We start from the raw sequence: 14,118 nt of genomic DNA on the forward strand, positions 1-14,118 counted from the left end.
TGTCACCTCTTTTGACTGTTTGTAGCTTCTGCTGACCTCTTATGCTGTCTGCCTCATTGGCACAATATACAGTAAGTGCTTCAGCCCAATGAAACCTTTAAAGAGAAGTCTGTGTTATTATAAAAGCTTGTATACTTTTTATTTCTTTTCTGTTGTATTCAGTCTGTCTATACTTCCACTATGAGCACATCACAAGTCCGTCCAATGTACACTCCCAGGTGTGCCTTCCTGAATTCAATACTGTTATGAGCAATGCACACGAACCAATATTATCATTACAAGCCTCTTCCAATGCAGTGAGACCCTCGTTACGAGAACTTTGGTGTCTTCTCTTCTGAAACTTCTTTCTCACTATCTTCTGTTGGTTCATTCAGCAATATAATAATTTATGTGCCTGTAGGTTCGTACCGTTCATCACTCTTCGTCCATTCCGTAACTTCAATTTCACTAGCGTCTTTATATTCAGTTGTATGTGAAATCTGACAAGTTTGGTACGTCATCATCATTGCTGTCATCTGAGTTACTGTCAGCAGACACAGCACTTCCTAAAAATCTTCTTCCATGATCTTGTAAGTGTCTCTCTAAAACATTTGAGTTTCAGCCACATATTCTTCAAAGAACCACGTTTTAAATATTTGTCTACCCATCCAAGAGTTCTTTCGGTTGTTGTAAGAGATAGGCACTGCTGACAGTAAAATGTCTTTTAAGAGCTCTCCGCTTAGCAGATTTTCCTATGACAACTAGCTTAATGTATGATGGGCAGATGTATTTGATGTAGCGAGAACTGTCATTCTTCCTTTACTGTTCTTGTGACCAGGGCATAAGTTTCACCATGTGAAGCAAGTGTCTTAGAAAGCAACATTCTAGAATTGAGCTGTTTTTTCATTGCAATTGTAGAACTGATCAGCACTGAGATATTCACTTTTTATGAGGTGTTCAAGCTTTTTACAGAACTTGCTTGCACGTTCAATATCACCAGAAAGTTTTTTCCCATACATTTCAAGTTAGCTGTTAGCTTAAATACATTTCTAAAGAGCAACTCTTTCTGTCGTAACATTGGTCCTGATAATGGACTTCCCTTCGGCCTCTGTTGACTAAACCACAAAATTCTTCTCTCTCTTTTTTTTTTTCAGACTTCCTTATGCATTTTCTATCAAGCATTTTTTGAGCACTTACCAGAAGAAAACTTTTCCAGGTTATGTCTGTTGCGTTGCCAATCATCAGCCATCTATTCTCCAATTCCATATTCAGCCACTAGTTCTTTGTTTCCCCATATCGAGTCTTTTTAAAGCTTCTAATTTCACTTTTAATGGCACATACTTCCTTTTGCTTTCACTGTTCGTAATGAAACAATGTATGACAGCACTGCGTACCGACTACTACGTACTGTGCACTGTCCTATGCAAGATGTCAACACACGAGCAGTAAGTGGGAGCAGGCGCATATACTGGTGGCGAGGAAAAAACATGTGACGACAGACACGTGCGTAATCTCAGTAATGGCGAGGCACAGTACGATGACATAGTGGGAATAAGCAGGGAATGAAATACTGTAGAAAACTCATTTTTAATTTATGAGAAAAAATTCAAATAACTTTTAGATTTAATGGATTTCTGAGACTCAGATTTACGAGATTCTACTGTACTAGTTCATTTTGTCCATAATAATAATAATTTCTATCCGGCGCTGGAATACTGTACATCTAAGCTCCCATTTCCTGGCATTTCGATGATATTCAAGTGGGAAATAAACAAGTTTTTATTCTTTCTTAAGTTTTCTGTTTAACTTATAGAATATGTGATTGACAAATAGAAATGTATTCCCATAACTGAGCATGCGTTTTGATAGCCACATCTGAGTGTGGCTCATGTAGTAATGAGCTTGCATTTGAAGTAACAGGCATGACTGCATAAAGGATGAAATATCTGTTCAACAACATATAGCCTAAGAGTACTGCACAGCAGAAACAGGGGATTCATTGTGCCAATGGCCAGGCGGACATTAAGGCCGCTAAACCTGTGCCAAGTACAATAGTGAGATGGATTTTGTTTGCAAAAGGAAATGCCGTACATAATTCAGAACATTCCAGAAAAATGAGCAACAATTCAGTTTTATTATTACGAATGCAACATAATTAGCAATTTATATCCTTAATTGGATACTGACTGTGTAGTTTAAAAACGATTTTTAAAATATCCAACATTATTATTATTATTATTATTATTATTATTATTATTATTATTATTATTATTATTATTATTATTATTATTATTGCTATTTGCTTTACGTCGCACCAACACAGATAGGTCTTATGGCTCCAACATTATTATTATTATATTTATTATTATTATTATTATTATTATTATTATTATTATTATTATTATTATTACATCCTTATCTTGTTTGTATATCTGATGACAGGACTTCTGTGTATATGAGTGCTGGAATACTAAAACTTCCTTTTTCACTTTTTTTTCTTCAAATTTTGAAAAAATATGTTTACATGTTTAATTTCTGGAGAATATAACTCCTAAATATGTATGAAAATTATTTTAATACGCAAAGCTGATATTCCCTTATCCAGTGTGTAGTAGTACAAGCAATCACAAGCTCCACAACATGATCACAGGCTATGTGGGACTAAAACTTAGGACAACCACTTTAAACTTGCACTACAGAGGGTAATGCTCATACGTCCATTATTATTACTATTATGATTATGTAAACTAAATGGGTGTAGCACCCAAGTAGCATCTACATTTTTTTTTTTTTTGACTCCCCAATACATTTACACATAATTCACTGTTCTGGAACACAATTATAGAAAGAAAACTGATTGGGCGCCAGTGTATTTTGTTATACACAACTTGAAAAAAGCACGAGTATGAACTGTCATTCAGGGTGGGGTCATACGCCGACGATATCCCGACTTGCTAACCTGATGACTCTATCTGAAAGTGAGGGCATTGGGATATACTGGCCAGGTTATATACTTACGGAATGATGCACTGTCCATAAAATATGTAAATATACTTACAAACTTAAGCACCTCAATATTCTTGACAACAGAATAACAAACGACAATGCAAGAAATAAACATGAAAAATCTTATCACATCTATACAATATATGGCATACCCCTTTATTAACACTTCGCCATTTACATTGTCGTAGCCCTTCATAGTTTATATAACATTTAGTGTAGATATTCTGTACATGGATCTCTCACACTGCACTGTGTCCCAAGCAGGCCTCCATAGGCGAGACCAATCACAAACAAGAGTCAGACTCCAGCATACAATATGGCTAACCGAGCACAGTTCAAGCAATCATGACAACCATCCAATCTCAATACTTCCATTACTCGCCTCAAACAAGACCTCGCTTTCAACAAACCAGCCATAACATCCTCTTCTACAAGCCTCATGATTTTCTCAATATTGCATAATTACAATCTTACATATCCGTCACATGTGGCAGATCGATTTCCTTTTTCTTTTTTAAAAATTGTGATGTTCTACTCTTGGCACACAGAGGCCTTGAAAACTGTTGCGACACACACATCATTTTGTAAAGGGTGTTGCTTCAAGAAAATAAGTCCCCGATTATGTTCCATGCAACAGCAATTTAGTCACGCACCAAAAGGTTCGCCCGAGGTATCAAGCAATAGGCCAAGCTTCAACTTACGAATCCAATTGATCTTCTTCAAAGCAACTAGACTGCCGGTTTTCTAATCTCTCGCTTTGAATAAAACACCGTAAGTTCCTGCACCGATCTCCTCGATTTTGTAAAATTTAACCATTTTCACTGTAGACTAATAATTATCTAGCTGATATAACTGAAAAATAAAATAAAACTAGTTTCTCTACTTGTGCACTTTTACATTACTGGAGACCACCATGTTTTAGAAACAGTCTTCCCGCTCTCTCAATGCAGAGTGCCACCAGTTCAATACAGAGTTCTTACAAAGTCCAAACATTGACTCGCTACATTAAAAATACACAGTATTCCGACACTATAACACACGATACCGACAATGCAAAAGAACATCTAACCTATAACTAACCGTTTATATGTGTATATATATACACTGACTGACAGAGCAAATGCAACACCAAGAAGGAGTGGTCAGAACTTTATGCCAATTGCAGGGTAGACTGACGTCACTGAGGTATGCTCATGATGTGAAATGCGCCGCTGTGCTGCGCACGTAGCGAACGATAAATGGGACATGGCGTTGGCGAATGGCCCATTTCGTACCGTGATTTCTCAGCCGACAGTCATTGTAGAACGTGTTGTCGTGTGCCACAGGACACGTGTATAGCTAAGAATGCCAGGCTGCCGTCAACGGAGGCATTTCCAGCAGACAGACGACTTTACGAGGGGTATGGTGATCGGGCTGAGAAGGGCAGGTTGGTCGCTTCGTCAGATCGCAGCCGATACCCATAGGGATGTGTCCACGGTGCAGCGGCTGTGGCGAAGATGGTTGGCGCAGGGACATGTGGCACGTGCGAGGGGTCCAGGCGCAGCCCGAGTGACGTCAGCACGCGAGGATCGGCGCATCCGCCGCCAAGCGGTGGCAGCCCCGCACGCCACGTCAACCGCCATTCTTCAGCATGTGCAAGACACCCTGGCTGTTCCAATATCGACCAGAACAATTTCCTGTCGATTGGTTGAAGGAGGCCTGCACTCCCGGCGTCCGCTCAGAAGAATACCATTGACTCCACAGCATAGATGTGCACGCCTGGCATGGTGCCGGGCTAGAGCGACTTGGATGAGGGAATGGCGGAACGTCGTGTTCTCCGATGAGTCGCGCTTCTGTTCTGTCAGTGATAGTCACCGCAGACGAGTGTGGCGTCGGCGTGGAGAAAGGTCAAATCCGGCAGTAACTGTGGAGCGCCCTACCGCTGGACAACGCGGCATCATGGTTTGGGGCGCTATTGCGTATGATTCCACGTCACCTCTAGTGCGTATTCAAGGCACGTTAAATGCCCACCGCTACGTGCAGCGTGTGCTGCGGCCGGTGGCACTCCCGTACCTTCAGGGGCTGCCCAATGCTCTGTTTCAGCAGGATAATGCCCGCCCACACACTGCTCTCATCTCCCAACAGGCTCTACGAGGTGTACAGATGCTTCCGTGGCCAGCGTACTCTCCGGATCTCTCACCAATCGAACACGTGTGGGATCTCATTGGACGCCGTTTGCAAACTCTGCCCCAGCCTCGTACAGACGACCAACTGTGGCAAATGGTTGACAGAGAATGGAGAACCATCCCTCAGGACACCATCCGCACTCTTATTGACTCTGTACCTCGACGTGTTTCTGCGTGCATCGCCGCTCGCGGTGGTCCTACATCCTACTGAGTCGATGCTGTGCGCATTGTGTAACCTGCATATCGGTTTGAAATAAACATCAATTATTCGTCCGTGCCGTCTCTGTTTTTTCCCCAACTTTCATCCCTTTCGAACCACTCCTTCTTGGTGTTGCATTTGCTCTGTCAGTCAGTGTATAACTGCAATATCTGACTTGATGTGGGGTTGAAATTTTGTACCATTACAATTGAAAGAGTTGGATTTTGTTAAATCCTCTATGTACTAGGGTTGGAACATATTTCATGGCAACTATTTTCTTTTATGGCATCTACCAGATTAATGGAAATATACAGATAGGGTTGAGAAGCGTATGTTGCTGTGGATTGTATGAATAATGCTGAGTAGGTTTACCCGGTGTAGGGTATAAAGCGAGGAATCTGTCAGCCTTGAAATCCTTATGTTACATAATGTTTATTCTCAGAGAATACAGTAACCTTTACGATATTTCATCAAAGCAGTCCCCTAGCTTGTCCACAACACGTTGTGAACTATGCCAGAGACATCTGATACCAGTCTCCCAACAATGTGTTTATTTTGCAGTTGGCAATGTCTTCTCTTGTCCCAAACCGTCTCCCACACAATGGTTCTTTCATTTTGGGGATAAGATCAAAATCACACGGAGACAAGTCTGGTGAGTATGGTGGGTGTTCCAGTCTTCCCACCTCCAACGCTGAAGATTGCCTCGTAGGCTGTATGCCGTCTGACGTCAGGAGAAGGATGGCATTGACCATCTTCTGTCCATGCACTGAGTAATTACTGCAGGTAACATATCAATCCGGAAACACTGATAGGGCTTCCAGACCGTTGCACGTTGCTGCTTGTTTCACGTTCGTGCTGAAATGCTGCTGCCCATCTCGCAACTGTTCAGAATGGAAGGGCGTTATTCCTCACAGCCTCCAAAAGCTCTCTGCGACATTCTTTGGCAACGTGATACGGCAAACCACTAGTTTGATGTACCCAGGCTGTTTTTGTCTCGTAACATCCATTCTGACTCACTGCTGCACTCCCATTGCCCTGTGCGTGGTACCTAGCACACCTACCAATACGCTGGCTAGTGCATACTGTGGAGGCCACTGCGTAGGCTAACTGGAGCCACCGGCAGTGCCAATGCACTAAGAGACTTTGTCTCATTATCAAAAATTGATGCCTGCTTGGCCATCAAATGATATAGATGCTGATTCCCATAGGGAATCCGAAATACTTGTCCTGATAATGAGCTCATCAGTTGGTACCAACTGATGAGCCCACCCTAGCACACGAGGGCGAAACGCTGGCAACCAGGAATGAGTTAGCTGGAAAATTTATAATGTCCAATAACGTACCATTTATATTGGTATTATAAATTTGCTCATTCAGGACAAGTATTTCAGATTCCCTATGGGAATCAGCATCTATATCATATCAAGTATATGCACCTCAAACAGGATATACCGCAGATGAGAAAGAAGAATTCCTGACCGAACTTGAAGAACAATTAACGGAGGAGAACACCATAATTATGGGTGATCTGCATGCTCAACTTGGTAACAAGAGATGTACGTATGTTGGGTATTCGGCCCGAAGGCTGGTTTGATCCTCCACAGTTCCGCCAACTGCTGTCATAAATAGCCTAGGCATCACTGAAGAGGAATACTAGGGAAATGAGGAGTGAGGTAGTTTCCCGTTGCTTTCCTCACTGAGCCAGACGTTGCTATCATATATCAGTCTGCCAAGCTCACTGAAATGCATGCACCAACCAACCCTGTGAGTGATACTTTCACACCATTCATAACAGGGACTGGCTGGATAAGGAATGGTATTACTAGCATCGCTCATACCTCGGTCACCTTCATATTGTCAAAGCCAAGGATGAGACTGAGACAGGACAATGAAAGTAACAAATTTATTTTAGCCCATACCAGAAGACATAGTACACTGTAAACACTACATCTTGCCAGCAAAGGCATTAACAAGAGAGAGGTTGTGAAAACATCATCGGACATCATGGCTTTGGGAACAGGAACTCCAAAGGAGACACCGTGATTGAGATCTGCATGCGAAACAGCTTAAGCATACAACACATGGAACCAGAAGAAGAAGTCATAAAATAACAAGATAAAGTTGGGATGGATAGCTCAAGACGGTGATAGTCTACATCATTACTGATGGCAATGCTGGTTGGAGGTAAATGAATTATGGCTTAAAAATGAAATCAAGGCATACTACAGTAAGAAATCCAAATTGAATATGCAATTATATAACGTTCACTTAGCAGTAACTCAGGATTTAGCTCTATTAGAATGGCAGTCATTTTATCAACACATGGAACACCAACTAACGTATACACTTAGTAAGAAACAGGAAACATTGAATAAGAAAATGAATAATTTGAAAGAGACACAAATACATCACAGTAAACAAAAGATTAAAGAACAAATTATAGTCCCATTGGACACTGTTACTCCTACGGTAGTTTTAATAATAAACAACCCTTAAGAAATTCCATTTACTTATGTGACATTCTGAATAAGTTTGGACCGAGCTCGATAGCTGAAGTCGTTTAAGTGCGGCCAGTCTCCAGTATTCGGGAGATAGTAGGTTCGAACCCCACGGTCGGCAGCCCTGAAGATGGTTTTCCGTGATTCCCATTTTCACGCCAGGCAAATGCTGGGGCTGTACCTTAATTAAGGCCACGGCCGCTTCCTTCCTACTCCTAGCCCTTCCCTGCCCATCGTCGCCATAAGACCTATCTGTGTCGGTGCGATGTAAAGCAACTAGCAAAAAAAAAAAGTTTGGCATGCGTCCCAATCAGACGATATGCTCGTATGATGTAGTGAATATGTTCCTGAATATTCCGACAGATAGAACTGTTAATACTATTCAGGATAATATTTGTAAACACAGTAGTCTCTTAGTAAACTGGAAGTAGAAGAATTCACTAGATTATTAAATTTCGTATTAGATAATAATTACTTCTCGTTTAACACTAGAACTTATAAACAGAATGGATTAGCAATGGGGGACCCAGTATCGGGCATCCTTGCTGACACATTCATGGATTCAATCTAGCACAACGAAACAGCAAAAATTAAAGGAATTGATTTATGGTTGAGATATGTAAATGATACATTTGTAATTATAAACAAAGACGTCACTAATAGTCAAGCAGTTCTAGATAAGTTAAATGAAATCGAACCCAATTCGAAATTCACAAAAGAGGAAGAACTTGATAACTCATTGATTTTTCGAGATGTAACAGTTATGTGTAAGGATAACACTCTTGATTTCCAAACCTTTAGAAACTGATACAATCATCTACAACTATAAACAATTTCTCATTACACCCTAATTCACATGAACAAGCATCTTTTCCCAGTTTAATATATAGAGCACTTAGAACTCCTCTATCTCCCAAGAATTTGAAGACAAAGTTGAATTATATTAGGAGTCTTGCTAAATTGAATGGTTTCAAGATAGGAATGATCAATAGACTGATCAATAAAATCAAGAACAGGTTATCCACAAATCTAATACCAGACAAAACCAGAGAGACTGAGTATGCTACATTCACCTATAACAATCCAGCTATACACCAGATTACTAATGTATTCTAAAAACATAATTTTGTTATAGCTTTTGGAACTACTAATAATAACCAATCCATATTCTATAATCATAATAAAGTTAATTATGACAAAAATCGTTATTTGGGGTCAGGAGTATATAGACTCAAATGTACACCGTGTAATTTTTCATATGTTGGACTATCTGGGAGAAGCTTTATAGCAAGATACATGGAACATGTTAACGCAGAAAACCATAAAAAATACTCAGCAATGAGTTTACATATGAGGGAGTCTGGTCACCGATTTGAATCCATAGAGAAAGATCTAGTGCTGATAAGAAATATAGAAAAAGGAAGAATGTTGAACGAACCGCAAAGTTTATATACCTATTTAGACCAAACGTATAATGAGGATCAGAATCTTAATAACGTCATGGACAGTAAAAGCATGTTACATGAATTAACGCCTAAATTATTAAAGACGGTTAGTTCAAATAAAGGTAGGATGCCTAATATATTTAATTCTTCATACTCTAATACTCCACCCGTACCTACAGATAATAGGCCTACTTCCAGCACATATGATAACTCCGCCCCTTCGTCAACCTCGTCACAATTAACTTTACCCATCCTCTCCTCCCTTCCACACTGCCCCCTTCTGAGTTCACTACTGCCTCTGCAGCACAGTTACAATATGGGACTCAGAACCAACAAAAGGGCGGTTACTAACACAACGGTAGATAACAAGTAGATAACGGTAGATAACTCACAAACAAACACGTAAGTACCTCATCTATTCTAAGCAACGTTAAGAGTTCTTTCCTTGTGTTCACCATTTTAAGACTTCCTTTCCTTCTGTTACAGTGAACATTATTCCAGAATCTACCGGCATTTCTTGACAACGGTCTCTGACAATAGTCCTGCCTGTACAAAAGGCCACTTCTTGTATGATAATTCAACTGAACTTTCATTTTCGCCTTTACGTAGATCTACCTTTGAATGTTTTAATGTCTTCATGCTTTCGACTTTAACAGCGGCCTTGAACATATTGTGTACATGACATACGTTTTTGTGCTTTGGCAATATATGCATTATCACATTGGTGAATCCACAAACAATTTTATTTGAACCCATTTTTATTAGAACTATGTATTTTTAATGGAAGAAGTTTTAGTCTCTGTCAAGATAGTTTTAGTATGTTCATTGACAAGTGTTCCATTAACATGTTTTTATTAATGTATCCATATTCACATTATGTGTATCAAATTTTAGTAACTAGCTAATCTTTTAGCTTCTATTTGTAATAGATGTACTTTTGAAGATTATTTTAGGCTGAAGATGGCCTAAATTAAGGGTGAAGAAGAGTGGTACATGGACAGACAGAAGTGGAGAGTGCTCGTAAACCACACCCGGGCAACTGGAGTGGAAAACTGATGATGATGATGATGATGATGATGATGATGGTGTTTATGTAACCACTATAAGTGGAAATAAAGTATTGAATAGGTGGATTAATGAACACCTTTATTATTTTCAAACTGTAAATTTTCAAGACGGACCAATATTGAGGTTTTTAACATGTAATAGTATGATTTTAACGGTGAAACATGAGGCTTAGATGAAACGTGAATAGCTATGTCTTCCAATTTGATGGACACTGGTCCCAAAAATTTGACGATCTTGTTTGGTTCTGACCACTTTTGAGACAATTTCCCGCTGACGTGGTCAGCAGCAGAACTGACGGGGAATCTTTTAACCAAAACAAGGTCTTCAACTCAAAAAGGAACAGGTTTTCTTCCCATGTTGTATCTCTGGGCTACCTTGTTTTTTTGCCTTGATTAGATGTTCAGAAGTACCGAGCTCGATAGCTGCAGTCGCTTAAGTGCGGCCATTATCCAGTATTCGGGAGATAGTGGGTTCGAACCCCACTGTCGGCACCCCTGAAGATGGTTTTCCGTGGTTTCCCATTTTCACACCAGGCAAATGCTGGGGCTGTACCTTAATTAAGGCCATGTTCGCTTCCTTCCCATTCCTAGACCTTTCCTGTCCCATCATCACCATAAAACCTATCTGTGTCAGTGCTATGTACAGCAGCCTTCCAAAAAAAAAGATATGTTCAGAAGCAATTTTCCATTTTTCCTGGATAGTCATGTGGCGAGAAGGAGCGGACAGATATTCTATATTCCACTGCAACATAAACGGATCATTAGGTATTCTGCTCAAGAATAGTTGGCAGGAGTAAAATGGCAGGATTCATGGACGGCAGTGTTGAAACCTAAGCAAAAAGGATAAACAGGAATCCCAATGAGTTTGGTTGTTCTGGTGAAAGGCAGATAGACATGTCTTAAGGTTATGTTGGAATATCTCGATATGAGATGGCTGAGGGTGGTGTGGACTAAGGCGGACGTGTTTTATACCACATGAGAAGCACGTGTTCTGAAAGTGATTACAGGTGAAAACAGAGGGGTTGTCCGACACCAAAGTCTTGGGAGGGCCGAAAATAGCAAAGATATAATACTGTATAAGCTTTTGGGCTTGTGCCGTGTCAAGAAATGGCAACATTAATGGCAACAGCAAAGAAATGATTCAATAGCAATTTAACAGTGGAAGCGGAATTAATTTTACGAGCAAGGAACAGCCAAACACTTTAACATCAATGACCGATAGTATGCAGATACTTCCATTTTTGGATTTTACAAGAGGATCAAAGGAATCAGTGAAGAATTTCTCCCCAGGATTTGATTTGATTTATTTATTTATCATTAACATTATTTATTTATTGTTATTTGCTTTACGTCGCACTTACACAGATAGGTCTTATGGCGACTATTATCATCAACAGAGTTATTAATTCTCCAATTACAGATGATACAATGCATTCAAATAATAACAATACTAATAACACTTACTACTACTAATTATAACTATATAATATATACATATTTACAAAACACAAAAGGGAGAAAAGAAACCATGAAAACAGAAAAGTGTTTAACATTTGAAATGACCGAAGGAAGGAAGTATAACTTTGTTACCAGATGCACAGAACAAGTTACAAGGAACTACACACTGTCTATGAAGCGTCCATAAGATGTCTGCGAATTTCACTACCTGACGAGTGAGATATATCCATCATCCCGCTAATTTCGTTCAGGGATCTTAGGGCCTGAATAAATCAAGAATTCCTGTGTGATTCCATTCTGCACCTGGGTAAGTGAAAGGTGACAGCCTGTCGGGTGGTGCGGGAAGGAACATGAATTGGGAGCAACTGGAGTAAAGTGGAACAGTCAAGGAAATCACCGATACATTTGTGTATGAAACGTTCGTTGACATACCTGCGCCTAGTTCTGTATTAACTAAGTATTGCTGTGAGGGGATCCACATTTCAGAGCAGTATTCTAGACTAGATCGTATAAGTGAGAAATACAGGGTTTTCAAAGGGACAATAGATTTAAAACTCTTGCAATTTCTTTTGAGGAAGTCTAACATTTTAAATGCCTTGTTAACGATATTTAACACATGCTCATTGAAAGGTAGACCATTTTGATTGCTAAAAATAACACCAGGGTATTAATTTTATTAACACGCTTCACTTCTTGATCCTTTATATGATAATTGGATACAGTGACTTGCGATTTTCTCGTGAAGGATATTGGACTGCCCTTCGAAATATTTAGGGTTAAATGCCACTTTTAGCACGAATCACTAATATTATTTATATCAGACTGTAACAATTCAGTCACTCATCTTCTCAACTACCCTGTAGAGTTTAAGGTCATTAGCATAGAGCAGGTAGTTGTTCGAATGGATTTGTGATGGCAGATCATTAACAAATAGAAGGAAACACAAAGGTCCCAGTAGTGAACCTTGTGGAACACCAGACATGGGCTGATAAGGATGAGAAATGATACTCTCATATTTTACTGAATATCTCCTGTTGTAAAGATAGCATTTAAACCATTCAAGTAAGCTTGCATGAATGCCATATGCTGATAACTTAGTCAGAAGAGCTTTGTGCTGCACAGAGTCGAAAGCCTTGGAAAAGTCCGTGTACACGGCATCAACCTGCTTGTAATTGTCCAGAGTGCTAGATATGAAGTGGGAGTACACAGCAAGATTGGTGGTAGTTGAGCGTTTCTGGCAAAACAGGACGACTCAGTTGCCAAAACAGCGCTCCGCATCAACTCAGAGGGAACAAGACCACGAGGAAGACCGGCAAAGAGATGGACTGACAACATCAGGGAAGACATGCACAGTGTTGGCTTAATACCAGAAGATGTCAACGACAGACAGAAATGGAGGAGATGTAGCAAAGCAGCAGACCCTGCAAGTCGGGATTAATGCTAAGAAAGAGAGAGATTAATTAAACCACTGACTGCACTGTACAAGGCTTTGTTCATGATTCTTTCCGCTACTTTGGAAATGATTGAAAGAAGAACTACTGGTCTGTAATTGACAAATAAAGATCTGTCACCTTTCTTAAATACTGGAATCATATTTCCTTTCTTCCATTCGGACAGGAAATTGCCTGTACGAAGAGACCAGTTGATTATCGTGGCTAGTGGGGTTGCCAGCTCATCAGCACACTCACGTAACATAATTACTGGAATGTGGTCTGGACCACATGACTTCTTCGTATCCATCGACTTCAAGATGTTGCAGACTTCCGATGCTGAAGTTATCACTGATGATAAGTTAATTTCCCTGAATTGTTTGGTGTGAGAATTACAGGGAACTCTGGGTGGATGGAATTTTTTGAAAGTGTCAGCAAAATTATTCAGAATTTCTTTCAGTGTCCTAATTTCCTTGTCTTCATTAATCATCATACAGGGTAGCCGCCTACATTTTGATTTGCAATTAATAAATTTTCAAAATCTGTTTGGGTGTGTGATAATATCTTCCTCAAAAGACCCGACATAATTCCTGTACTTTATCCGCTGCATTTGTTTGTATTTCTTTCTTAGTGTCGCGAATTCGACGTAATCTGAGGGAAGTGAAGACCTTGCAGCTCGTTTCTCTGCTCTTTCCTTTGCCTGCATTTTGTCTGTAAGTTCAGAATCATACCAAGAGGGAAGATTAGGCATCTTCATTACGTGGGAAGGTACGGCGTCCTTAAGAGCGCTGTGCAGTAAGTCATAAAACAAGTCGACTGCGGCATCAGGGGATGGGCAGGATTCGAGCAAGTTCCATAGACAGCGGGATGA

The 14,118-nt window shown here is 40.1% G+C and overlaps 1 protein-coding gene across 3 annotated transcripts in view; it reads left to right on the forward strand.

Annotated features, from left to right (window-relative positions):
- px (plexus) overlaps positions 1-14,118 on the forward strand; it is a 742,022-nt gene that overhangs the window by 144,213 nt on the left and 583,691 nt on the right. The gene's annotated exons all lie outside the window — the stretch shown is intronic.

The sequence above is a fragment of the Anabrus simplex genome, chromosome 6 (assembly GCF_040414725.1).
Source record: "Anabrus simplex isolate iqAnaSimp1 chromosome 6, ASM4041472v1, whole genome shotgun sequence".
NCBI lineage: Eukaryota > Metazoa > Arthropoda > Insecta > Orthoptera > Tettigoniidae > Anabrus > Anabrus simplex.